A 26,572-nucleotide genomic window follows, 5' to 3' on the forward strand; every position below is an offset into this window, starting at 1 on the left:
AGGAAAACTGGAGAAGGAAAAATGAAAGCGATGATGTTTGCAGATGACCTGCTAGTCTGGGGAGAAAAGGAGGAGGATATCCAGGAACAGTTAGATGCTTGGTTAGTCGCACAATGATTACGAATAGCGACTTTGCCTAGCGCTGCTTGTGCCTTGCTGCCGCCAAGAGAATTGCGCACTGTTTTTCTTTTAAATGACTTGTATTTTACTTCTTCTAAGTTTTACACTGTCTACCCCAGTTCATTTCCTTTTCATATTGCCTCTTCTACTGATCCTATGCATTGTTTTCCATTTCTTAATCGGCTGATGATGACCTGGACTAAGGTCGAAACCGGTACCATTTCTAATTATTATTAAATGAGAATGTAATTCACTACATTTCTTATTCTGTGGTATTGAATAGGTGGAATCTCCTTATCAATTATTTCAATTTTAATTGTGATATTCTTCAATACGGAACAATGAAATTTTTAACTTTAAAAGATTGGATAAGGTGAGAAATGAGAAAGTTCGAGATATAGTAAAAGAGCCGCTACAGAATAGGATAGAGGCATCTAGACTTAGATGGTATGGACACATAAAGAGAATGACAGAGGAAAGTATACCGAGGAGGATGCACAAAATGGAGATAACAGGTAAACGACCAAGAGGAAGACCAAGAGACAGGTGGATAAAAGGAGTAGAAGAGTGTGTACAGAGAAGAGGAGAGGACTGGGCAAGAGTGACTAGGGAGAAGTGGTGGGAAGACAAGAGGAGATGGGAGAGGCAGACCCGGCCAACAGCTGGAAACTGCAGATGATGATGATATTGTTATGTCTCACTAACTACATTTATGGTTGTCAGAGAAGTGGAGGTGCCGGAATTTTGTCCCACGGAAGTTCTTTTACGTGCTGGTAAATATATCAACACAAGGCTGATGTGTTTAAGCACCTTCAAGAACCACCAGACTGATCAAACCTCTGAAACCTAGTGCCTTAACCATCTGAGCCACAATATTTCTCCCCTGAGGATTGACAATCACAATATTAATTTTTCTGAAAACCTTTCACGTATGAACTTAAAATTTTACATGAAGGTTGGTTTTCTATGTCCTAGATGTTGAATAAGAAATATTTTTAAAACATTCCTCCTTTGAAACAAAACATTCATTCCTCCATTACTGTTCGATGTACGAAGTCAAAATTTCACAGGTTGGTCACATCTGCGCTCTAGATGTTAAATAACATAAGGTTTTAAGACATTCCTATGGGGTTCAAATGAGTGTTAGATCCGAAAATAAATAATCATTCCTCCAAAACCGTTTGACATACGAACTGAGGGTTTATTTTATAGGCTGGTCGACAGTGGACTCTCCAAAATTTAAACCCTCGAAATATAACGTGTCCACATCTGTTGTGCGGTGGTTAGTATGATTAGCTGCCACCCCCGGATGCCCTGGTTCGATTCCTGGCTCGGCCACGAAATTTGAAACATGGTATGAGGACTAGAACAGGGTCCACTCAGCCTAGAGAGGTCAACCTCAGCCATCCTTGAAGTGGTTTTCCATAGTTTCCCACTTCTTCCCCAGGCAGATGCCGGGATGGCACTTAACTTAAGGCCACGGCCTCTTCCAATCATTCGATCCCCCCACAAGGCCCCTGTTCAGCTTAGTAGGTGAGGGCACCTGGGCAGTAGAATAACATCCGTGGTATCCCTGCCTATTGTAAGAGGCCACAGTGGCTCTGAACTTGGGAGTGTGGGTTGGTGACCACGGGGCCCATAGCCGAGTCCTGGCATTGCTTCCTCTTACTTTTACCTGCCTCCTCATTTTCATCATCCTATCCGACTTTCCTCAGTTGACTCTTGTTCTTTTCCGACCCCAATGTTATTAAAGCATTTGAGGCCTAGGGAGTGTTTCATTTTCACACCCTTCATAGCCCTTGTCTTTCCTTGGCCGATACGTTCATTTTTCTAAGTGTTGGATCCCTTCCATTTTTTTTCTTTGATTAGTGTTATATAAAGGATGGTAGCCTAGTTGTACTTCCTCTTAACACACTAATCACCACCACCACCAGGCCGCCTGGGCGGGGTACTGGTCCTCCTCTCCAGTTGTATCCCCGACCAAATGCCTCACGCTCCAGGACACTGCCCTTGAGGCGGCAGAGGTGGGATCCCTTGCTGAGTCCAAGGGAAAATCCAACCCTGGATGGTAAACGGATTAAGAAAGAAAACTTTCAATTTAAAAGTGTAGCAAAGCACGGGTATCTTGCTAGTAGTGTAAAAGAGAAAACGTTTGAACCAATACATCTACGTATCTCTAATGTGGTAAAATATGTGGTACCGGGCGAGTTGGCCGTGCGGTTAGAGGCGCGCTGCTGTGAGCTTGCATCCGGGAGATAGTGGGTTCGAATCCCACTGTCGGCAGCTCTGAAGATGGTTTTCCATTTTCAAACCAGGCGAATGCTGGGGCTGTACCTTAATTAAGGCTACAGCTGCTTCCTTCCAACTCCTAGGCCTTTCCTATCCCATCGTCACCATAAGGCCTATCTGTGTCGGTGCAATGTAAAACCACTAGCAAAAAACAAAAACAAAAAAAAAAACCATGTGTTTATTTGTACCTAAATGTGAAACCTACATTTGAAGAAAATAGAATATAGCATAATAATAATAATAATAATAATAATAATAATAATAAATCTACCAGCATTTTAATAAGGGGAAAAAAAAACTTAAATGATGAATTCGAAATAAAAAATCCTTTACATGAACAATTGCTTAAACCTTTACAAACACTTCATCCAGAGAAAAGTAATTTTGCTAAAGTTTTTATCCCCAAAACAACCAATAATCAGGCATAGATATCAAGGATAATCATGTAACATTAATGAACACAGTCCTTCCCTGCACCTCGTTTAAACGCTCCCCACCCAAAGCCACACCTACTAACATTACCCCGCCCAGCCCTACTACATCCCCCCAACCCCTACCATCGCACTCATACAACACAATGAGCAGATGCGGAACAACAGCCAGTTACTACGCAACTTTAGTCATCACCAGACAGACAAGCAGTAATTGGAGGGGAAGTGAAATTTCTTTATCTGCTCACTCAACTAGTAACACAACATTCGACACTCACACAAATCCTTTTTCTTGTTACGGACATGCCAACAAGTGATCCTATTTAACAACTTGTAGCTACATTGTTCGTCGAATCATGCCCCTTTTAACTACGCTTCATTTTAATTCATTGCTTCATTGCTTTGGTCATTGATGTCAACAAATACATAATCAACAACATCAGCGGTGTCAAATGACAACAAAAGTTCAAACTTCGTAAAGACAAAAGTTTAACCTGTCACATGTTACAATCAAAAAGATGATGAAATCTTAGAATTTTATAGACTCTTATTCTCAAAGGATAACATGAACCTTTAGCCCAATCTCATGTTTTAAACTTGAAATATCTATGACCTAATCACAAGTCATTCTTCAAGATTTTAGACATACCAAATGTTTGTAAATATTTGAGAGCAAACTTATTCTACCATAAATTTAAATGAATGTATTTTTATCAACTTTTCCACTATTAAAATCTAGTTGATAAGGTATGTTACCAATGATTCTGCCTTCTGTGATATTAGATTGTAAAATGTACAAATAGTTTTTAAGTCATTAGTTGTAAACATAAACCAACCTTTGTGATTCTAGATTGACTGATGATGTTCAATAAGGGAGCGAAACATGTTGTAACTGTTCGACCCTAAGCTTCTCACTTGAGGAGACGAAAGTTATTACCTTGGAACACATGAATATCAAATAAACTATATGTGGCTTGCCCGCAAATTGCCACGCAAATAGAAACAATTAACATTCCATGGTTTCCCATTTCTCTATGTGATGTTTGGGCGCCAGGGTTACAGTTTTAAACAAAACTGTAAACCAAAATTTATATTTACTAGCATAGAGACTTAAATCACAGGGGTAGGATTTTAAATAATTAACCATTAAGTATCGCTTAAGAAAGAAAATTAACGCAATATAAAATACAAATGAATTTATTATACAAAAATAATGAGATGAATCGAAAAAGTTCCTTAAAGCGTGGAGGGATTTAGAATTTACGTTACTCAAATTACTATTGCTTGCTTTATCTAATTGAAGCTCACCAATTGCAGTTTCCGTTGAAGTCATCTGGTTTCCGTGGTTACTCGTTCTCTTCTTCTCGATGTAGAATTGGCTCCATGGACATCCTTCCTTCTCTGATGTGGTACGGGCTATCTGGACTAGCACTCCCTAATTGCCTAGTCTTTAAATTAGACATTGGCCCTATACATGTAAAAACTGATCAGTGTTGATCGTATGAGGAGAAAATTCAGAGATATGAATTTTTCCATGTTAGTAGAAATCTCAATCCAACTGAGCTATACTATTTATACGGTACAGACTTGTACCAAATTCCATGGACTTGAACTAAACATAGTTCTTCGTCCAGAAGTTTTACTGAATATAACACAAGCCGTAAGCTTGTTTCGTCTCACGCAGATCCGATAACATTACCGCAGCTGAGTAAAGTGTTGAAGCGACAACACACTGTACAAAATAACTGTCTCGAAGTGAGCACATACCGTCTCAAAAATCAATAAAGTAGTTGTCTCGAAGCGACCATACACTGTCTTCAAAATCAATGAACACGTCGACGTTCTCGTAACGATGTGAGTGAGTATCCCTGATTCCGTGAATCGAGGAATGCTCCGCGATACATAATATATCACCGGGCTCTCCCCACTCTTGATAATAGCTCAATATCAGTTCTCTATATAACGAAGCATCTGATTCGTAGATCGCATTATCATCTCCCTCTTCTTTCTTCTTGACAAGACCAGTAGGCGTGGCGATGATGTAGTCTGCAAGCCTAGCCTTGCACGCAGGTCGCTGTATAGTCCCTTGCTCATGAGTTTAACCCAAGTGAGTCATGCTAAATTCCCCTGCTATAAGAATAACCTTTTCCGTATACGCAAATATGAGATGAAATGACAACAACTATGTCTCAACATATTGACCATATTTACAATACATAATGAATTCCTATCCTACCTAATATAATAATTTAAGTAATAAATGATGTTATAATTATATAATATGATTGCAAAAGCCTTATTTACAAATGCTTGACGTTGAATAAATATGATATTACGAATAATTGCCGATGGCGGATAAACTTGATATTGAGTGATATCGCGTAAAATGATAGTATATTAAATTAGTCTGGCTGGAGAAGCCTGGACGGTTACAATGTCCCTCTTATAACTTTATATTAATGGTGAAACTCTAAATGTAATAACATTTTAATGTATTGAATAGGTGGTTTATTATAAAACATTGTTTATTATGTTGTCGACACACTTGGTTAGATGGTATGCTATTTCCATTTTATTCATGTGTGACATGGAGACAAATTGGCTTCTATCCACTCCTAAACTTTCCTTCCTACTTGATTTTTCCCTGATCCATTCTAGCTCTTTTGGTGCAGGCTTTATGTTTGTTATAAACTAAGTTTCCTCAAAGGTGATCTGAAGAGCTGCTTTTGCTTCCTGTCTCTTAAGCTGGCTGATTTGTTTTGTAGCTGTTTATAGTGAATCAGAAAAGATTGCAAGATCATTGCAAAAACAAGACAGTCAATTACAATGTTCATGTTCTTGCAATCCTTTCATTTCTCATTTCCATATGTCACTCGCAGAGGTGAGAGCTCATCTCCCCGCCTGATTCCTGATGTTTCTTGTTTTGTTGTCTAAACAAAATTCCTTTAGGATTTGTATTAGGACTTCTTGATCAACCAGTCATAAGCCTTTTTGAAATTGACAAAAGTCACCAAAAATTTCTTGTTCCTAAGCTTTAAATATGACAGGTTGGATTTTAGATTCATAATCTGTTCGTAAAAAAAGTGTCCTTTCCTGAACCCTCCTTGGTATTCTCCCAGTTGTGAATCTACTTGTTCTGCCTTAGTCAGAAGAGCTTTCAAAAGAATCTTGTACATAATTTGGAGAGAAATACCATGATGGTTTTCAGCGTTCTTTTTGTCACCTTTCGTATGAAGGGGATGAATCAGGACAGAATTTGTCTCTTGGAAGTTTTTCTCTTTCCCAAATCTCATCGATGATGTCAGTTAGTTTATCATGTCACCTGCATACTTCCACAGTTGAGCTACTATGGAGTCATCGTCTGATGCCTTATTGTTCTATAGTGACTGGATGATCTGTTTCATTTCTTCTTTGGTGGGTGGAGATGAATCACAATGGACTCGTACATTTTCTTCAAACGGGTAAGTGAAGTTTTGAATTTCACATTTGAGGAGGAATTCAAATTAATTGGCCAGAATATGGCAGTGTTCTTTTTCGCTGTGTGCTGTTTTCTCTTCTTTTTTGTTGCTATATTTCAGCGCACAGTACTCCTTAAAGATTTTAGTGCTTTACTAGCAGAAACCAAACAGAATTATTTAAACTTCACATTTTATTTTTCTATGCATTGTTTTAAACTTATTTGTAATTTTGCTGATGACGACCATGAACACTGGTCGAAACTGGTACCGATTTTAATTAAATAGAAATGTAAACTTACATTTCTTATTTTAATAGTATTGGACGGTGGATCCATTATTAACCTTCTTTTAACTTAATATAATATGGAACAATATGAAATGCTTATCTCATAATGCTGTTTTCCTATCGAAATTTGTGAACTGTTGGCTCAACAGTGACAATTACCTACTTTGACAATTACTACTTTGAATCTTAACTTTTATCTTATCTTCTGACATGCTGCACAAGTGTTAATGGTAATAATGATTGTTATAAATATCAACTGTAACTGTGCTTCATTTTGTTAGCACTTACAGACGCTTCTCAAATTATCTTTGATTTAACCCATAATACATTACCAATTAAAATCTAATACCTTACCAATGCAGCAATACTGTTTCACTTTGTTACACAAACTAGATACCACAAAAATCACAAAATATTGAGGAGCTCTACCGTCACACAACCATTCCTCAACCATTGTCAACATACATCCACTAGTGTAAAGACCTCACGCGTAGTGGCAGCAAATCTTGCAATTAAAGGTTGGAGGATGTTGTCTCTGTATGCTAGACCAGTCATGTTACCCTGGCTAGGAATTGGAGGTGTATATTGACCAGACATGATGGCATCAGATCATCTTAGACTCTAATACTTCTGTTGTATGGGTGCAAGGTTAAGAGTGTACACTTCCACTGTTCCTGATGCCATGGGCTATGACTTTTTGCCTACTTCACATGAGCTGCCGTATGATGTGGTTTAGAGGAGCTTATGGCATGGGTCTTCTTGGTATCAATCCTCTGCCATGCAGCTCATTCTACACTGTCTGATCTGACACATTCACTCCGGTGGCCCTCTGAAGATCCTGGCCATATCAGTGGACTCACAGCGTGCTAAAAACAATGAATACCGATCCTCCCACGAAGTTGTTCTGCATGGCCATCCCTTTAGGTGTTGACTGGCAACTGTCGATGTCTCCCTGAAATTTTTCCTCTCTGACTCGCTCCAACACGAGCAGTGAGATCAACTTGTCGTCGTCCTTCTTGCAGCAGCGTCACACTTTGGATGTGGTCAGTAGGAGAAATGTGTTTACCTCAGTCCCACATGTGCTGTCTATACACCCGCCTCTTTAATGTATGGCTGTAGGACTACATACAGAAATAAATATAATAACATGAGGGCTCTTTTTCTTTTTGACCTCCGATGGAGCATAAAATAAAGACAAGTGTGAATCACAAAACTTTTTTATTACCAGGAGTCAGTTACTATCTAAAGTTACTTTTCCACAAAGTCCCTGTTAAGAATGAGACATTTGTCATACTGGTGGATGTGTTTCCAACACCGTGTTCATAGAAAGTTGCCGCCAGCATATCGAGATAGGTCTGCACGGTGTCTTGAAGCACCCTCTCCTCCCAGAGCTTTCTTCAGCTGTCAAAAAAAGGTGAAAGTCACTTGGCACTAGTTCTTGGCTATATGTTAGGTGATCGAACACTGCGCAATGAAATTGAGCAGGAAGCTGTTGGTTACTGCAGCAGTGTGCAGTTAGCATCATAAATATGGCTCACTCTGCTGCGCTATTCCCTTCTGCCTGTAGAAATGGAATGACACTGAGCAACTTGCACTTGACGGAAGAATCAGCGATGCCTAAGCTCGGCTCCAACTGCGGTGTTGAACTCGGCAATGGCAGACGTTATAGTGGGGTAGCTGCGCAGTAACAGTGCGCAGATCTGACCCCTTCCGCTTGTCTGGTCACTTCGCAGCGCAATTGGAGGTTGGAAAAGAAAAAGAGCCTTTGTATATACACTGCCTGACAAAAAAAATGAAGCACCCAGAAGAAATGATCAGATGGTAGAACAGCCACTACCCGGCCTGGTGATGTTGAGTGATCACTGTGATGAGACAGCGTTATCAGCACCTGACAGAGCCTCCATTTGGCTGGCAGGTCAAATCAAGCACTGTCGGACTGCATGGCTCATGAGGGCAGGCGTACTCATCGTCAAGGTTCTGGTTGACCACGTCTGACCACCATGAGAGAGGAATGACTTAACATCTGCGCCTGCCATCCAAGAACAGGTAATGGACTCCATGCAACATACTAGGAGCAGCCGGACTAGGGAATTACCATCCCATGCGTAGGCTGCATTTGGAGTCGTGCCATGACCGGGACTTGGGCGATGTCGAGAACAGAGTATGTACATCGGCCGAGTTTTATGCAAAATCAACTCGGTGCTCACCGAGTCCTGTGAGGTGGATCCAAGAAGCATGATTTAGACAGAGCATTCTGAACCTTACAAGTGACTGACATGACAAATACCTCCTATCATATAATATCTGGGTATAGCATCTGTATGTGTGTCAGACATTGGCCTACAGTACATACTAGAGCTGTGCAAAACAACATGTAGATTTGCTCAAACTCATTTACAAGAAATGGGTCCTGTTCATTCTGGACTCGTTCGGAGCTTCTTGCCCAAGCAACTCTGTTCGGTGAGTGTTTGGAAGGACCAGACTCGAAAAGACGTCCATCTTCTTTGAAGAAATTAGTCTATCGAACTGTCCATGCTATCTGATCACAATGAACAAAAAAAGTCTGGACATGTCCAGCAACTAGAAACTTTGGAAGTTCAAGTAATTCACTCATTGTTACACTGTTGCCACATGCATTGGTTCTCTGAACATCTTCCTTGTACAACCACTGCATATAATATTCATACACACACACACGTGGAGCAGAAACATGGCAGCAACTCACAGTTTGATTACCCACCGAGTGACTGAACAATTGAGTGGTCTTGTATACCAACCCTGTTATCAAGTTTAAAATTTAATTTGACTCTCACTGTTCAAATATCACCCATGTTATATGAGCAGCAGTGCGTTTTCTGACCAGACTGGCTCACTCCATGGCTCTGTTGCCTACTGTAAACATGAATTCTGTAGAACTCTTTGCTCAGTCCCCTGGACACCAGACTTACTTTTCCTTTCTTCTTCATGTCTTTAGAAGCTGCCTTTGTGGATCAGTGGTTGTGTGTCGGCCTCCGGTTCAAACCTGGCAGAGGTAGTCAGATTTTTGAAGGGCAGAAGAAAGTCCATTCGACACTCCATGTCTTACAGTAATAATAATAATAATGGCGTATCGCCTCCGGAGAGGCCTGGTGCGGGTCTTTTTCTCGTAGACAGCCTGTTAGGCGAGCTGCATTTCTGTGAAGATGAGGGCCTCCCTAGGAAGATTTCTAATGCTGAAAATGCCACACACACACCCAGCCCCTGAGTCAATGGAACTAACCAATTACAGTAAGGTGTAAACCCCCTGACCCGGCAGGGAATTGAACCCAGGACCCTCTCGACCAAAGGCCAGCCCAGTAACCATTTAGCCATGGAGCCGGACATGCAGTACGAAGTCGGCATGTAAAAGATCCTCGGGTGACACATTCGGTGTTCCCTTCGACAAAGTTAATTAAATCTTTGTCGGGGACGCCCAAAACAGTTTTCGGTTTACTCTGTCTGCCATCTAGTAGGAATGATTAAATTGACGAGCAGACAGCCAGATGGCGTCAAATTAAAATGTTTGCACACTGTTGCTGAGGCCATATGTTTATTATTATTATTATTATTATTATTATTATTATTATTATTATTATTATTTCTTTAGAGCCTTGGCCCAGTGTCAGGCTGTTTCCCTTTCCCTTCCACACATTTTCAGGCATACACTGGAACACTAGTGTAGCCAGGATTTCAGTTTGGGGGGGTCCCATTCATCCAGAATTTTATTTTGATAGGTGTCCAAACTTCCAGAATTTAGGTGGTGTAGAATATCTAAAAAAAAAAAAATAGGAAATGAGTGTCCTTGGATCCAGTAAGAGTGCGGATTCGTGCGGATTCCGGAAGATGATATAGATGTTGAATCCCATAGGGAATCTGAAATATTTGTTTCGAATGAGTAAATTTATAATACCAATATAAATGGTCCATTATTGGACATTATAAATTTTCCAGCGAACTCATTCCTGGTTGGCAGCGTTTTTCCCCGTGTGCTAGGCTGGGCTCATCAGTTGGTACCTAGCACACCTACCAAGACACTAAAAGCGAAAAGTAATCTTCTTCTTCTTCCTCCCCGCTTTTCCCACGCCTGTGGGGTCACGTTTGCGAACTGTATCACACATATGTTGATTTGGCCCTGTTTTACGGCCGGATGTCCTTCCCGACGCCAACCCTATATGGAGAGATGTAATCACTGTTGTGTCTTTCTTTGGTGGTTGGTAGTGTAGTATGCTGTCTGAATATGAAGAGGAAAGTGTTGGGACAAACCCCCAGTCCCCGAGCCAGAAGAATTAATCGGTCGCAATTAAAATCCCCGAACCGCCCGGGAATCGAACCTTGGACCCTCTGAACCGAAGGCCTCAACACTGATCATTCAGGCAATGAGTCGGACTCCGGAAGCTAATATTAATATACATTATATATAAAATGCTTAATAAAAGGGGTACCAGCGAGCTCGATAGCTGCAGTCGCTTAAGTGTGGCCAGTATCCAGTAACCGGGAGATAGTGGGTTCGAACCCCACTGTCGGCAGCCCTGAAGATGGTTTTCCATGGTTTCCCATTTTCACACCAGGCAAATGCTGGGGCTGTACCTTAATTAAGGGCACAGCTGCTTCCTTCCCATTCCTAGGCCTTTCCTATCCCATCGTCGCCATAAGACCTATCTGTGTCGGTGCGACGTAAAGCAAAAATAAAGGAGGGGGGGGGGGGGTTCCTCTGTTACTCCCATTCCAACATAACAGCAGCATTTCATATATTCCGAGTACAAGTAAAATGAATGCAAGAATGAACAGTGTAACCGTTACTACAGCGGTTACACTAAACAAAACACTTAACACAGTAAAGGAAGGAAATTAAGTGCAATTACACAGTACCCAAAACCATTACATACTCAGTGAAATATCAGCTGAAACTACGCAGATCTCTGCAGATAACAACATTAGTAAATATCAGTAGGGCCAACTAGATGACAATAAACCAGGAAGGTGGGAAGGAGCTGGGAACCACCTACCGAGGGCATGGATATGGCTTAGGTTGCAGTTTCAGAAATAATCAACCGTGATCCTTAATTTTCAAAACATTATTTACAAATGGACTTTACAAATAAATTCCGAACAAATTCCGCCATGCAGAAGGTACTGACACATAACGATAGTAAAATACAACCTAATGTTCTGTTGAGACACACCAATTATTAATACATGTCCTTGACAATAGCTTCCTATAAGTTCAAAGATTCAAACAAACTATACATCTAGTTACAAATCCAGTTGTACAATGCAATTTAGTAGGAAAGAAGAAAGGTAATACGCTATTACAATTTTACAGTGAAGTTAGACGTACTTTTCAAAAACTTTGGCGTACATCAAGTGACACGGAACCACCAGAGGCAAAACCCCAAGGTAAATATATTAAACTACAATTTACATATTTAGCGAAACAAGGAACGGGGAATGCCTCGCCACAGGCAAGCCCAGCTGAAAAGCTAAGGCATCATAAATAATTAAGTGGCGAATCAAGGTGAGGTTAGGGCAGACTCCTATATGAAAATGCAAGTGAACATTACAGGAAATTTAAGCTGGAACGGAAATCAAGAGTGCTTACCCCAAAGTGGCCCATCCCGGTAGCGAGACGACGTCAGAACTTCAGGCAACCAGACAGACCGATCACAGACAGACCACGAATGCTGCCTCGTTCTCTTTAAATGGGGAACTCTAGCCTTGGAGTAGCCAATTAGAAAGCAGGGGCCCGCTTATCGCCACCCAGATTCACCAATCACAACTCCTACTTCAGGCGCGAACTTAAATAAGTTTTATTACAAGTCATTAACCTCATTTTTGGTCCGTATTGACGACAGTGATTACATACAATTTACAGACTAACGCTAATAACAGAACAAGATAGACACTCTACGGCATTCGATTTATCAGCATTCTAACCATTGAGATTTACACAACAAATGGGAAGACTACTGATACAGCGACAAATATTCCAACTAATACATCGGAAAAATTTTCAACGTATATTCCATTTTAACGTATTCTCACCTGAATGTGTTTTAACCAATTTAACTCAAGAAGAAACACCAAATGTTCATTCCTGATCTAATTTTCTACAATAGGAACATATGTTTTATACATGTTTTATTCTTCAAATCTACTTGGTGGTTAACACGACAATAATATTGACTTTCACCAAAACGTTAAAAGAAGAGGATCCACTTCAATTCCAGATGAATGCCGATTTAAAAACTTCTCACCAATATAAATATACATATTTTTAGACAATATTGTAAAATTGTACTACAATAGTTTTAACTTGTGTTTGTAACATTCATGTCAAACTTTTTTTTATCATGATATTGAAAATAACTTTTAACATCACAACGTCTCATTCCAATTTTATATGACCAATAATTGTACACAGTCTTAATTGTAATTATTTGTTTTAAGGTTATCCATTGTGCTGATGATGCCCATTAAGAAGGGCGAAAAATGTTAACGACCTTTCTATTTTTAATAATTATTTAACCACAAAATGTGGTATTGTAAGTATTGACTAGGTTAACGTTAAACGAATATTTTGTAAATTGTATGTAATTAAATAAGTTTCTCGAATATGCACGTTCGCAAATCTTCCATTTCCAGAACAGTCAGAAAATACTTTCCAGAATACATAACCAAGAAAAGGCAACACACCCTGTTCAAAAATTCATGTTACAAGTTTCTGGACAGTTCCAGTAATATAGAAATGAAATCTACTATTTACAAATACCATATGTTACTGTACAGGTTAGGTCGTTACATGGAATACCACACTTCAGATCATACAGTAAGTACTACTTAACAAGGTTTACAAATAAAGTCTTCCACTTCCTGTGACAACAGTTTGAGTAAATATGCAATATTCTGGTTTAGAATAAATACAGTAGTGTTATTATAATAATGGTCATGTGATAAGCAATAAAGATGTGACATTTTATACAAATAATGCGGCATAGAAATACACACACACATGTCGAATGCAGGTTTCTCGCCCTTCTTGTCCATGGCTGGATGATGAAGCCAAGAGAATGATGGCCCATCGCGACTCGTTATTTCGACATTACAAACAAACCCTAGATGACACAGACTTTGAATCTTACCGCATCTTAAGGAATTGCACAAAGCAGTTAATCAGAAATAAAAGATGTATATATTTCCAGAATTTAGCTAACAACTTAAATTTTAATCGCGCATGGGACCAACGTAGAGCTCTGGGAATAGGAAAACGACAACAGGGACAGACAACTCCTGACATTCCACTTGACGAACTGAAGGATTACTTTAGTAGAATAAATATTCAACCTACCCCAATTAACTGCACCGACTCACCGCCCTCCCCTCCAGCCAATCCACCATTCACATTTCACAGTGTCACAGAAAATCAGGTTAAAAAGGCTTTGTACTCGATAAAATCAAAGACTACAGGTGTAGCTGATATTCCTATTACTTTTATACATAACATTATGGGTGCTGTCCTGCCTATACTGACGCACATACTGAACTATTGTTTACTAAACGGAACTTTCCCTCCTGTCTGGAAAACAGCCAATATTATACCGGTACCTCTGAGTTTAGACTCACAATCACCCTCTGACTATCGTCCTATGTCCATACTCCCTGCGCTTTCGAAAGCCTTTGAACGTTTAGTATACGAGCAAGTTCTGGAATACCTCAATAAAAATGCTCTTTTGGACCCTTTGCAATCTGGATTTAAGAAGGGTCACAGTACCACGACAGCACTTTTGAAGGTTACTGAAGACATTAGAATCGCTATGTACAAACGACTGCTCACTATACTTACCCTTCTTGACTTCAGTAGCGCCTTTGACACTATAGTAATTCTGGCTAGGATAAAATGGAACTGCTAAATTTCGACCTAGCTGCACTTAAGGTTTTTAGTTCTTATCTGAGTAACCATCAACAGTGTGTAACAGTAAACTACAAAGCCTCTAAATGGAAAATGAAACTTACTGTTGCCCGGCAGGGCAGTATTCCAGGGCCCCTAATTTTCCGTATTTATATCAATGACCTACCATCTGTGACAAGAAATAACACACACCACCTCTATGCTGACGATCTTCAAATATATCTTTTGCTATTTGCTTTACGTCGCACCGACACAGATAGGTCTTATGGCGACGATGGGATAGGAAAGGTCTAGGAGTTGGAAGGATGTTGCCGTGGCCTTAATTAAGGTACAGCCCCAGCATTTGCCTGGTGTGAAAATGGGAAACCACGGAAAACCATCTTCAGGGCTGCCGATAGTGGGGCATGAACCCACTATCTCCCGATTGCTGGATACTGGCCGCACTTAAGCGACTGCAGCTATCGAGCTCGGTACAAATATTTCAACACTGCAAGACAAGATATTAAAAATGACCTCCGACGACTCAGTGTATATCCACAACGAAACTCTCTTATACTAAACTTCACAAAATCTCAGGTAATCATAATTGGATCACGAAAATTACTGAGCTGCTCGAACAATGTCGCAATCCCTCCTATCCTACTGAATGGTAACATTATTCCCTACAGTAAAATGGTTACAAATCTCGGCATAATGATGAATGAAACAGTTGATTGGTCTGATCACACGAAAGAAATATGTAAAAAGATTTTGGAGTTCTTCACCCTCTTAAACGAGGTGTCATGTGGTCAGCACGACAAATCCTCTCCGCCGTTATTCTTGGCCTGCTAGACCGGGACCACCATCTCTCCGTCAGATAACTCCTCAATTATAAACACGTGGGCTGAGTGTACCTCGAACCAGCCCTCAGATCCAGGTAAAAATCCCTGACATTGCTGGGAATTGAGCCTGGGGCCTCCGGTAAGAGGCAGACACACTACCCCTACACCGCGGGGCCAGCTGATGACTTTTAGGTCCCTTTATGTTAGAATTTGACTTAAGGCATCCTGCATTCGATTCCCGGCACTGACAGAGTTAAGAAAGGCATGGGATCGGGAAGATACAGCCTTGTTTTTGGGTGCATTAGAATTGGCCTTGAGTCTCCCATAATCGAAATATCTACGACCTAGAATGTAGTCACCTTCACAGGGTGTAGTACCAAAGTGGCTCCTTTTTATAAGAAGACAAATTAAATGAAGATTCTACTTCCTCACAAATGAAGAACGATATTGCCAATTTTACGAACAGTTTCAATAATGCAGCCAGTTTATGTTAAGAGTACAGAAGCTATGATTGTACAGGGTAACAATCAAAACCATCAATATCTACTGAAGATCCATCACCGCACCCGGTAGGACCGGCTTTCTTTTCATATCCACCGGGCGAGTTGGCCGTGTGATTAGGGCGCACAGCTGTGTGCTTGCATCCAGGAGATAGTGGGTTCAAACCCCACTGTCGGCAGCCTTAAGATGGCTTCCCGTGATTTCCCATTTTCACACCAGGCAAATGCTGGGGCTGTACCTTAAGTAAGGCCACGGCCGCTTCCTTCCCACTCTTAGCCCTTTCCTTCCGATCGTCGCCATAAGACCTACGGTGCGACGTAAAGCAAATTCTAAATAAAAATTAAAATAATTTTTCACAGCCCCTTCCAAGGAAAAGTTGTATCCACGTTACTGGCCTGAAATTACATTTTGGGTACGCTACTGCATCCACTCACCATTTAAGGTACAAGGTAAGCCCGAAGAATGGTTGGATACTCAAAATACACCACCATAAATGATGCGGTTATGGCTCAAACGTATAAAGAAAGGTAAGGGGCGGGATCTAGTGTTTTAAGTAGAATCCGTTTCAATAGAACGTGACTTCCCATTTTCAAAATGTTTCATGCATCGACTGCGATTCAAGCCTGGGCCATCCTGATGAGAAGATAGAACCATTGGAACTGAGTTATCACGCCCGCCAATTACAAAATAGTTACCCGCACTTTTGATGGTTCCAATGTGTTCTCAGGCTCGCATCAGTGATTGTCTTGCTACTGTTAGAATAAAAAATAAAAAAAACTTTTTCATAACTTACCAAGGATGCACATAGTTCTGACTTCTCAGTGACAAAACGGCCCCTCTTCAAAAAAGTTGCTTATATGGCACAAAATGAGGAACTAAGTGCAGCTCACAATCCTGTCACAGTCTTCCCAACGTTGCAACTTAAACACAGCACATTTCTCAACCACGGCACAACCCGAGGATCCCTAGGACATTGTTGTTTACTGGAACCGATGTGCAAAATCTGACACGATGTTGTAAGCTTGCAACTGTTTATGGCCGTGGCCCCCCTTATCTCGGTGATCGCGTTCTGGCCCCCTACCGAGTAATCCTTTGCTAATTGCCCCTTTCCTCATGTCTTGACATTTGTCAACACACGGTTACATTCCCAATACTGAGGCCTCTACAGGGAAATATCCCTGCGCATGACAGTCCTAAGCGTTTTCCTTTCATTCAAGCAGTACAAATATGGAGAATTATGTAGCCTATGGCCCTATTGAGCCTTGCTAGTAGATTCTTTGTCACTGCGTTAATTTAACATTTCGGCGTAAGTTTTTAAGTTGTTCGTACCAAACGTAAAACAACAGCTGATCCTCGCTTTAGTTTCAGGAAACATTTTGGGGGGTGGGGGGTGGGGGGCACTGGAACAAACAAGCAGGCCACTTCAGGATGTGGTTCATAACTTGAAATTGGCCACATTCTCATCTTTGTCCTTAAAACCCCATTTTACCAGGCGAGTTGGCCGTGCGGTTAGGGGCGCATGGCTGTGAGCTTGCATCCAGGAGATAGTGGGTTCGAATTCCACTGTTGGCAGCCCTGAAGATGGTTTTTTGTGGTTTCCCATTTTCACATCAGGCAACTGCTGGGGCTGTACCTTAATTAAGGCCACGGCTGCGTCCTTCCAACTCCTAGATCTTTCCTATCCTATCGTTCCCATAAGACCTGTGTCGGTGCAACGTAAAGCCACTAGCAAAAAAAAACCCACCCCATTTTGCCTGGTTGGTCTTCACTGGTGCTACACCTGTTTGTGGCTGGTTGAGTGTTCTCCATGTCTTCAAGTTCCAGCTCTTCACCTGCAGGACTGAGCGAGTTGGCCATGCGGTTAGGAGCGCGCTGCTGTGAGTTTGCATTCCGGAGATAGTGGTTTGGAAACCCACTGTCGCCAGCCCTGAAAATGGTTTTTCGTGGTTTCCCATTTCCACAGAGACAAATGCTGGGGCTGCACTTAATTAAAGCCACAGCCGCTTTCTTCCCACTCCTAGGCTTTTCCTATCTCATCGTCGCCATAAGACCGATGTGTGTTGGTGCGATGTAAAGTAAATTCTGAACAACAGAAAAAAAGTCTGTTTTTGCTGGTGTTTCATGTGATATTTTAGGCTAGGAGAGTTTTCACCTGGTCTTTCCATTTAGCAGGCATTGGTGTGTGATTAGATTTGTACAGTACTCTGCTGCCTAATGGGTTGCGATTCACATTTAGCTTCTTCTTTAGGTTCCATACAAGTTTGCTTCTGTGGATCATATCCAACTTCTCAAGGATTTCCTTTTGCCTCACTTCACACATTGCTTGCATTCTGAGACCTGTGGAATATGTCTCTTTCAATGAAATGTTTACTATGTTGTGTAAAATGTCAACTTGGATATGACCAGTGGAATATGTCTCTTTCAAAGACGTTTACTATGTTGTGTAAAATATATTATCCTAAAATAAAGTACAAAGGTTTAATCCACCTACTCAATACATTTACAATAATTGCAATGTCTATAAGAACATTACAATATATTACGAGGTACTAGTTTCGACCCTGTGTGGGTCATCATCAGCCTGGCCAAGATGCATATGGATATGCCAAAGTCCTAAAGCAAAAGTACACGGTGGAATGAATATAAAAGAATGAACTGAATATGTGATGGAATGATGTACATATAAAATGGTGAACCACTGAACTGTTATAGATGTGATATTGTTATGCTTATCAGTGACAAATAAAATTTTGGTTTTATGTCATATACAATTAAACTATAAAAGTATTTATACAATTATTGCAAAATGAATAAAAGAAGCTCTGTTGGTGAACACTCTAAAATTGCACATTTAAAAATGTAATACGTCAGTATTTAAAGCAAAATCCAAATGCTTCTATTGAGTTTGTAAAATTTGGAATGTGTCTTCAGGTGGAGATATAAAGTTCAACATTGGCGCATAGGAAATCTTTCTTGCATAATGTCCAATACATCCAAAACAAAAGTTAAATATTGATAAGGATTGTTCGACATTTTTGTAATACAATGAATCTTGCTGTGCTCCGAGGAATACTCCCAATTCAAGTAGGACCCAATAGAACCTAATGAAGAAAAAGTAAGAATTAACACGAGATATGTTGTGAAAAGACGGGAATGGCGAAAAAATAAACTTGATGAGTACTCACCTTGTGCGCAATGTGAACAACCTTCCCCGTGGAGTGCAACTAAGAGATTGAGAATGGCGTGGAACAGGAAGGGAAGAAGTTAGTGAGGAGAGTAGCAACCATAGAATGACGTGTAAGGGGAGGGGCGGGGAAATGAGGAGTGGCTTAAGGCGGAGCCGGCGGGAGGGAAAATGGCAGTGTTTGTAGTGGCGGAGGACCTTTGATTGACTTAAAGAAAGAATTTTGGTCTACTAACTTGCTTTTTCTGAAATAAGTAATAAATAAATCGAATAAAATATTAGACTTTTCCGTTATTTCGTTAAGGTTGTAGTTTGCGTTGAAGTACTGGTCCAAATTCTCGATGATATTAAATAGAGGGCCTTTGTTAGCTATTTCAAGGATATCCATATCTGATTCAATGTTGGTAAATTTATGATTGTAATCGACCATATGTTGGCCGATAGCCAAAAATCTATTATATTTGACTGCATTGATGTGTTCCAAATATCTTATATTCAAGTTTCTACCAGTTTGCCCTACATAAGAAATATTAGTGCAGGAGTTACATTTGAGCCTATAAACTTGTTAACTTTATTAATGTGTGATGTGTTATGTAGAATGTGTGTACTGTTGTTATTGGTTTTGAATGCTATTTTTACGCATTTTCTCTTGAAAATATAGACATTGCAGTTATTGTAAATGTATTGAGTAGGTGGATTAAATCTTCGTAGTTTACTTTATGTGTAATCTTAATTCAATACGGAACCAATAATGAAGTTTATACATACATACATACATACATACATACATACATACATACATACATACATACATACATTATCATTATAGACTGTTATGCCTTTCAGCATTCACTCTGCAAGCCTCTGTGAATTTACTAAACGTCGCCACAATCCTCGATTTGCAACTAGTGTTGTGGCCTCATTTAGTTCTATACCTCTTATCTTGAAATTTTAAGAAATCAAATCTAACCATCGTCGTCTTGGTCTCCTTCTGCATCTCTTACCCTCCATAGCGGAGTCCATTATTCTCCTAGCTAGCCTATCCTCCTCCATTCGCCTCACATGACCCCACCACCAAAGCCAGTTCATGCGTACAGCTTCATCCAACGAGTTCATTCCTAAATTAGCCTTTATCTCCTCATTCCAAGTACCCTCCTGCCATTATTCCCACCTGTTTGTACCAGCAATCATTCTTGATACTTTCATGTCTGTTACTTCTAACTTATGAATAAGATACCCTGAGTCCACCCAGCTTTCGCTCCCGTAAAGCAAAGTTGGTCTGAAAACAGACCGATGTAAAGATAGTTTCGTCTGGGAGCTGACTTCCTTCTTACAGAATACTGCTGATCGCAACTGCGAGCTCACTGCATTAGCTTTACTACACCTTGATTCAATCTCACTTACTATATTACCATCCTGGGAGAACACACAACCTAAATACTTGAAATTATCGACCTGTTCTAGCTTTGTATCACCAATCTGACATTCAGTTCTGTTGAATTTCTTACCTACTGACATCAGTTTAGTCTTCGGGAGGCTAATTTTCATACCATACTCATTGCACCTTGAAAAATATCATCCTGGATATGACCTGTGGAATGTGTCTCTTTCAAAGAAACTTTTACTTTGTGGTGTGAAATATTATTGTAGAATATTTTATTTGTATTCTTTTTATCTATCTAAATTTGGAAATGTAACTAATAAATTGTGAAGGGTTGTTATTGTTGAGTGATATTTTGTAATGTTCTGGAAATTTTCCCGACTTGGACTTTCGGAACAGGGGGTGTCAGACCCTGTCGATTCTAGAAGCATGTTTTTACTAATTTTGGAAGATGGAAAGTGCGCGATTAGGGTTAGGTGATGTTCTGCAATATTGTGAAAACATCGCGACTTGGTGAGGGATTTTGATTGGTGGGTCTGGGTGGCGAGAGGTAAGCTTCTGTGGCCAGATTGGTTACCTGGTGATCGTACCGGGGCCAGCCTCGCCCTTCTTAAGAGAGCGAGGCAAGATTTGGTGGTCTTGTAAGTTCTTGTCAGTCTAGCGAGTAGACACACGTCGGCGATTCTCCCTCTCAGGTTGGCCTGCCTTGGGGTAAGCGCTGTTGGTTACATTTCCATCTTAATTTATGTTTAATGTTCACTTGTTTTTTCACATAGGAGTTCACCTCTACTCGCCCAGACTCACCACTCAATTATTAAGATGCCTTAGCTTTTCAGCTGGGCCTGCCTGTTGGATTTTGGAGGCATTCCCCTTTTCTTTTGGTTTTGTAAACAGTGTAATTAGTAGATTAATTTTATTTCCCATGGGGTTTGCCTCCAGTAACCTTGCATCACTTGATGCACGCTAGTTTTTCCTCTGCCCCGCATCAGAAGTGTTTTTGGTGTGGGAGTAAGTTGAACTGGACTTTGTGTTAAGTTTAAGTATTTCTGATTTCCCCCTTATTTCCATTATGTGGCGCGATTGTCTGAAAGCGCGTTAACTTTCACTTAATATTGTCTTTGTATCATGTGGTTCCTCTTACCCTTAAACGTTGTATTCTGGAAGTTGCATTGTGTTAAGGTATCTTTGGTTAGTCTCTTTGACTTAAAAGAAAAGTCCTTGGCAAATTACATCTAATTTTGTTGTTTTGAGATATCGTAACTGGATTTTTGAATTGATGGATTTTGTTTCGAATTTCCTTTGTAATGTTTATTTTGGAAAAATTATTAACAGATCAAGGGATCACCATTGATTTTTCTTAAAATCCGCAACCTACCCATTCGCATAGCCCTGGTGAGGTTCCCACGCCTGCTCCACATCCTCTCTTATACTCGTGAGCCGATGGATGACCTTCGATGTTATGCCCCTTTAAACAACAAGCATCATCATCTTATAGTCATCACATTGCCCATCCTGATGTTCATTAGTTTATTTCTCGCTGCGTCTATCTGATGTTTTGGTTTGTGCTAAAGGCGTTAAAGTGCTGTGTAATTTAAGTTTTCCTTTTTCCTTACTATGTGTCGTGTAACCACTGGGCACATTCAGTAGTCTTGTTGCCATACAGTTCGCAGTATTGCTTACACTGGTCCGTGTAGAGGTAGCAAGAGTGATGTGGCTGTAGTGATACAGCACAGCAGTTAACAATTGTTACATTCTTATATGGGTTCGTGTTGCGAAAAGAAAAGATGTACGTAATGTCTATACATTTCAAGTGAGTTTGGATGCAGCATAGAAGTACTAAAAGAGGTGAAATAAAATTAAAACCAAGAACTATTACCCATGCAGTCGAAAATCTCTACAGTGATACAAAAATAAGGACGAAGAGGAAGGGGGACAATAGTATGTTAGTTGTCTTTGAAGATTTGTTTTCAATGACTGAAGATTACAGTTTTCATGTAGGTCATGTGTATTATATTGGCTAACAAGAAGAGCTTCTTTTTTTGTTGAATTTATGCCATAAGTTATGCCTTCATACTGACTTCATCATTTTTCACTTTTTTCTATACTTTCTCAAACTTTTTTTTCTTTGTATGTTATATAGTACCAGTACAATTAGTTTTGAAGAAAATTTAGATATTACTGCTGAATTATGGATGAATTTAGACACAAATAATTTGTAGTGGTGTATTATTATCGAGGGACACATTTTGAAAAGAGGTGCTGCCTACTTGGGGGCATGTATAGGGTGTATGATGGGGACAGCATTTTAATAATATAAATTGACTAACTTCAATATAAAATGTCCAAAAAATTCAGAACACTTTGGTGGGACGTGGTGTTTGTTTTCTTTCAACCGGTGGCAGTATGTTAACCAGATAAGTACTCATGTCCACAGCCTTTAGCATGTGCTTGCAAGTGATTAAAAAAAAAAAAAATTGAACAAGGTTATTGCAATTTTGTGGTGTTGCATCCAGGTCTTCCAAGAGTGTATAAACGTCTTTGGCGTAACCTTCCTAGTTCGGTTTCTAGTTGTTACATTTGATGCTTGCATACATACATACATCATCATTATAGACCTTTATGCCTTCCAGCTTTCAGTCTGAAGGCTTCTGTGAACTTACTAAACGTCACCACAATCCTCTATTTGCAGCTAGTGCTGTGGCCTCATATCGTTGTATATCTCTTATCTTTAAATCATTAGAAACTGATTCTAACCATCATTGTCTTGGCATCCCTCTACTTCTCTTACCCTCCATAACAGAGACCATTATTCGCCTAGGTAACCTATCCTCCTACATTCGCCTCACATGACCGCACCACCGAAGCCGGTTTATGCGTACAGCTTCATCCATCGACTTCATTCCTAACTTAGCATTTATCTCCTCATTCCAAGTACCCTCCTGCCATTGTTCCCACCTGTTTGTACCAGCAATCATTCTCGCTACTTTCATGTCTGTTACTTCTAACTCATGAAAAATATATCCTGAGTCCACCGAGCTTTCATTTCCGTAAAGCAAAGTTGGTCTAAAAACAGACCGATATAAAGATAGTTTTGTCCGGGATTTGACTTCCTTCTTACAGAATACTGTTTATCACAACTGCGAGCTCACTGCATTAGCTTCACTACACCTTGATTCAATCTCACTTACTATATTTCCATCCTGGGAGAACACACATCATAAATACTTAAAATTGTCTACCTGTTCTAGCTTTGTATCACCAATCTGACATTCAGTTCTCTTGGATTTCTTACCTACCGACATCAATTTAGTCTTCGAAAGGCTAATTTTCATATCATACTCATTGCACCTATTTTCAAGTTCCAAGATATTAGACTGCAGGCTTTTGGCACAATCTGCCATTAAGACCAAGTCGTCAGCATAGGCCAGACTGCTTACTACATTTCCACCTAACTGAATCCCTCCCTGCCATTTTATACCTTTCAGTAGATGATCCATGAAAACAACGAACAGCAAAGGTGAAAGATTACAGCCTTGCTTAACCCCTGTATGTACCCTGAACCAAGAACTCATTCTACCATCAATTCTGACTGCAGCCCAATTGTCAACATAAATTCCTGTGACTGATTTTAATAATCTACACTTAATTCCATCGTCCCCCATTATGGCAAAAATCTTTTTCCTTGGTACTCTGTCATATGCTTTCTGTAGATCTATAGAACATAAACACAACTGTCTGTTCCTCTTGTAGGATTTTTCAATTACCTGGTACATACAAAAAATCTGATCCTGACAGCCCCTCTCTGGTCTGAAACCACACTGGTTTTCATCCAACTTCCCCTCAACCACTGATCGCAAACTCCATTCTAAGATGCCAGTGAATACTTTGCCGGGTATACTAATCAGTGAGATACCTCGATAGTTGTTGCAATCCTTCCTGTTCCCTTGCTTATATATTTGTGCAATTACTGCTTTTGTCCCATCTGAAGGTACCTTACCAACACTCCATGCTAATCTTATTACTCTGTGAAGGCATTTCATCCCTGCCTTCCCACTATACTTCACCATTTCGGGTCTGATTTCATCTATTCCTGCTGCTTTATGACAATGGAGTTTATTTACGACCTCTTACACTTCCTCAAGCGTAATTTCACCAACATCATTTTCCTCCTCTCCCTGAGCTCGGTTGTTCCCGACACCACTAGGAAGATTTCCTTTTACGTTGAGAAGATGTTCAAAATATTCCCTCCACATGTCCAGTGATTCCCTGGGATCTATTATGATTTCACCTGAATTACCCAAAACACTGTTCATTTCTTTTTCCCTACCTTCCTAAGATTCTTTACTACTGTCCAGAAAGGTTTCCCTGCTGCTTGACCTACCCTTTCCAGGTTATTACCAAAATCTTCCCACGACTGCTTTTTGGATTCAACAGCTGTGTTTTGCTGTGTTTCTTTCATCTACATACAATTCCTTGTCTGCATCATCCCTTGTTTGGAGCCATTTCTGATAAGCCCTTTTTTACGTTTACAAGCTGCTCTCACTTCATCATTCCACTAAGATGTTCACTTTTTCTCATTTTTACGCACAGTTGTTCCTAGCCATTCCATTGCTGTTTCTACAACACCATTCCTGTATGCCACCCATTCTCTTTCTATATCCTGAACCTGCTTATTATGCACTCTTGAGCACTTCTCACTAATTATATCCATGTACTTCTGTCTAATTTTCTTGTCACCGGGCGAGTTGGCCATGTGGTTAGGGGCACGCAGTTTTGAGCTTGCACCCGGGAGATAGTGGGTTCGAATCCCACTGTTAGCAGCCCTGAATATTGTTTTTCGTGGTTTCCCTATTTTCATACCAGGAAAATGCTGGGGCTGTACCTTAATTAAGGCCATGGCCGCTTCCTTCCAACTCGTACGCTTTTCATATCCTATCGTCGCCATAAGACGACGTCGTTGTTGGTGCGTCGTAAAGCCACTAGCAAAAAAAAAAAATTCCTTGTCCTGGGGATTTTCTCCCCTTGTTCGTTTGCAGACAGATTTTACTTTTTTTGTCCTAGGCCTAGAGATACTTAGTTCACTACAGATCATAAAAAAAAATCCCTGGAAAATCCGTACATCCCCAACGGATTTCTTGATTTTGAAGTCGGTTAAGATATAGTCTGTTATGGATCTCGTTCCCCTACCTTTCCTTGTGTAGCGGTGAATAACCTTATGCTTGAAGAATGTATTCGTAACTGCTGAGGCTTTCATGGCCCGTTATTGTAGACGTGATGTAGGCTTTTTGGGCTTGTGCCGTGTCAACAGAATAAGTTGAACTTTGCTCCGTGTCTTCAGAAGAAAGTCTTGAGTGTTCACAAGAAAGATTTCTCCAATAGTGAAGGATAGTAATGGGAATTGTTACGTACGCTGGCACAGCACTAGCAGCTGACGGTACCATCAGAGCCAGTCCGGGAGGATTGGGCGGTATAATGTATGAAAGTGTGACATTATCTCAAGCCTGGAATGAAACATCTGGTGATGATGAACATATGAATTTGGAAAACAGCGAAACGAAATAACAATAGTGAAAGGACAGGGACGAGAACTACTTATGGCTGGCAACCACATATTGCTTAATTGATGTCCAGTGTCCCTGTTGAAATTGTTACAATTTCTATGTATTTGCCAAGGTCCTGAAACCCGTGTTTGGCACCATTACTCAAATTGCTCACAGTTTAGGTAAAACCAAGGATGACTTTTCCCCACTGTTACACCCTGGAGTGTACAAAATTTTCTGTACTTGCAGCAACGTATACATTGGCCAAACATGTTGGTCCATTGGTACCTGTACTAAGGAACACAAATGAAATATTCCTTCAACCAGCCAAACAAATCAGCAATAGCTGAGCACGCACGATGTCGTGATCCATGATATTCGAGTTCTTACCCACACTAGACACTGCAGGTCTAGGATTACACGGGAAGCTGATTGACAAACAAGTTGCACTGCAGCATATAGTTGTTATCACTGAGGGCAAGGGGCAGTGTAAGTAGTTTTCTTATGTACCAACAGAAGAATGCAACAGTCAGTCTGCTGAATCAGCAAAGACACATGAAGCATGTCTAAATCAGATTCTTTATTTTATGATTGTCAATGAAGAGACTTTCGTGTGTGCATTGATGTATATAATGGT

The 26,572-nt window shown here is 40.3% G+C and overlaps 1 protein-coding gene across 4 annotated transcripts in view; it reads left to right on the top strand.

The window, feature by feature from the left end:
• Tbc1d8-9 (TBC1 domain family member 8/9) overlaps positions 1-26,572 on the top strand; it is a 419,649-nt gene that overhangs the window by 101,084 nt on the left and 291,993 nt on the right. The window lies entirely within an intron of this gene.

Source organism: Anabrus simplex, chromosome 2 (genome assembly GCF_040414725.1).
Source record: "Anabrus simplex isolate iqAnaSimp1 chromosome 2, ASM4041472v1, whole genome shotgun sequence".
Lineage (NCBI taxonomy): Eukaryota > Metazoa > Arthropoda > Insecta > Orthoptera > Tettigoniidae > Anabrus > Anabrus simplex.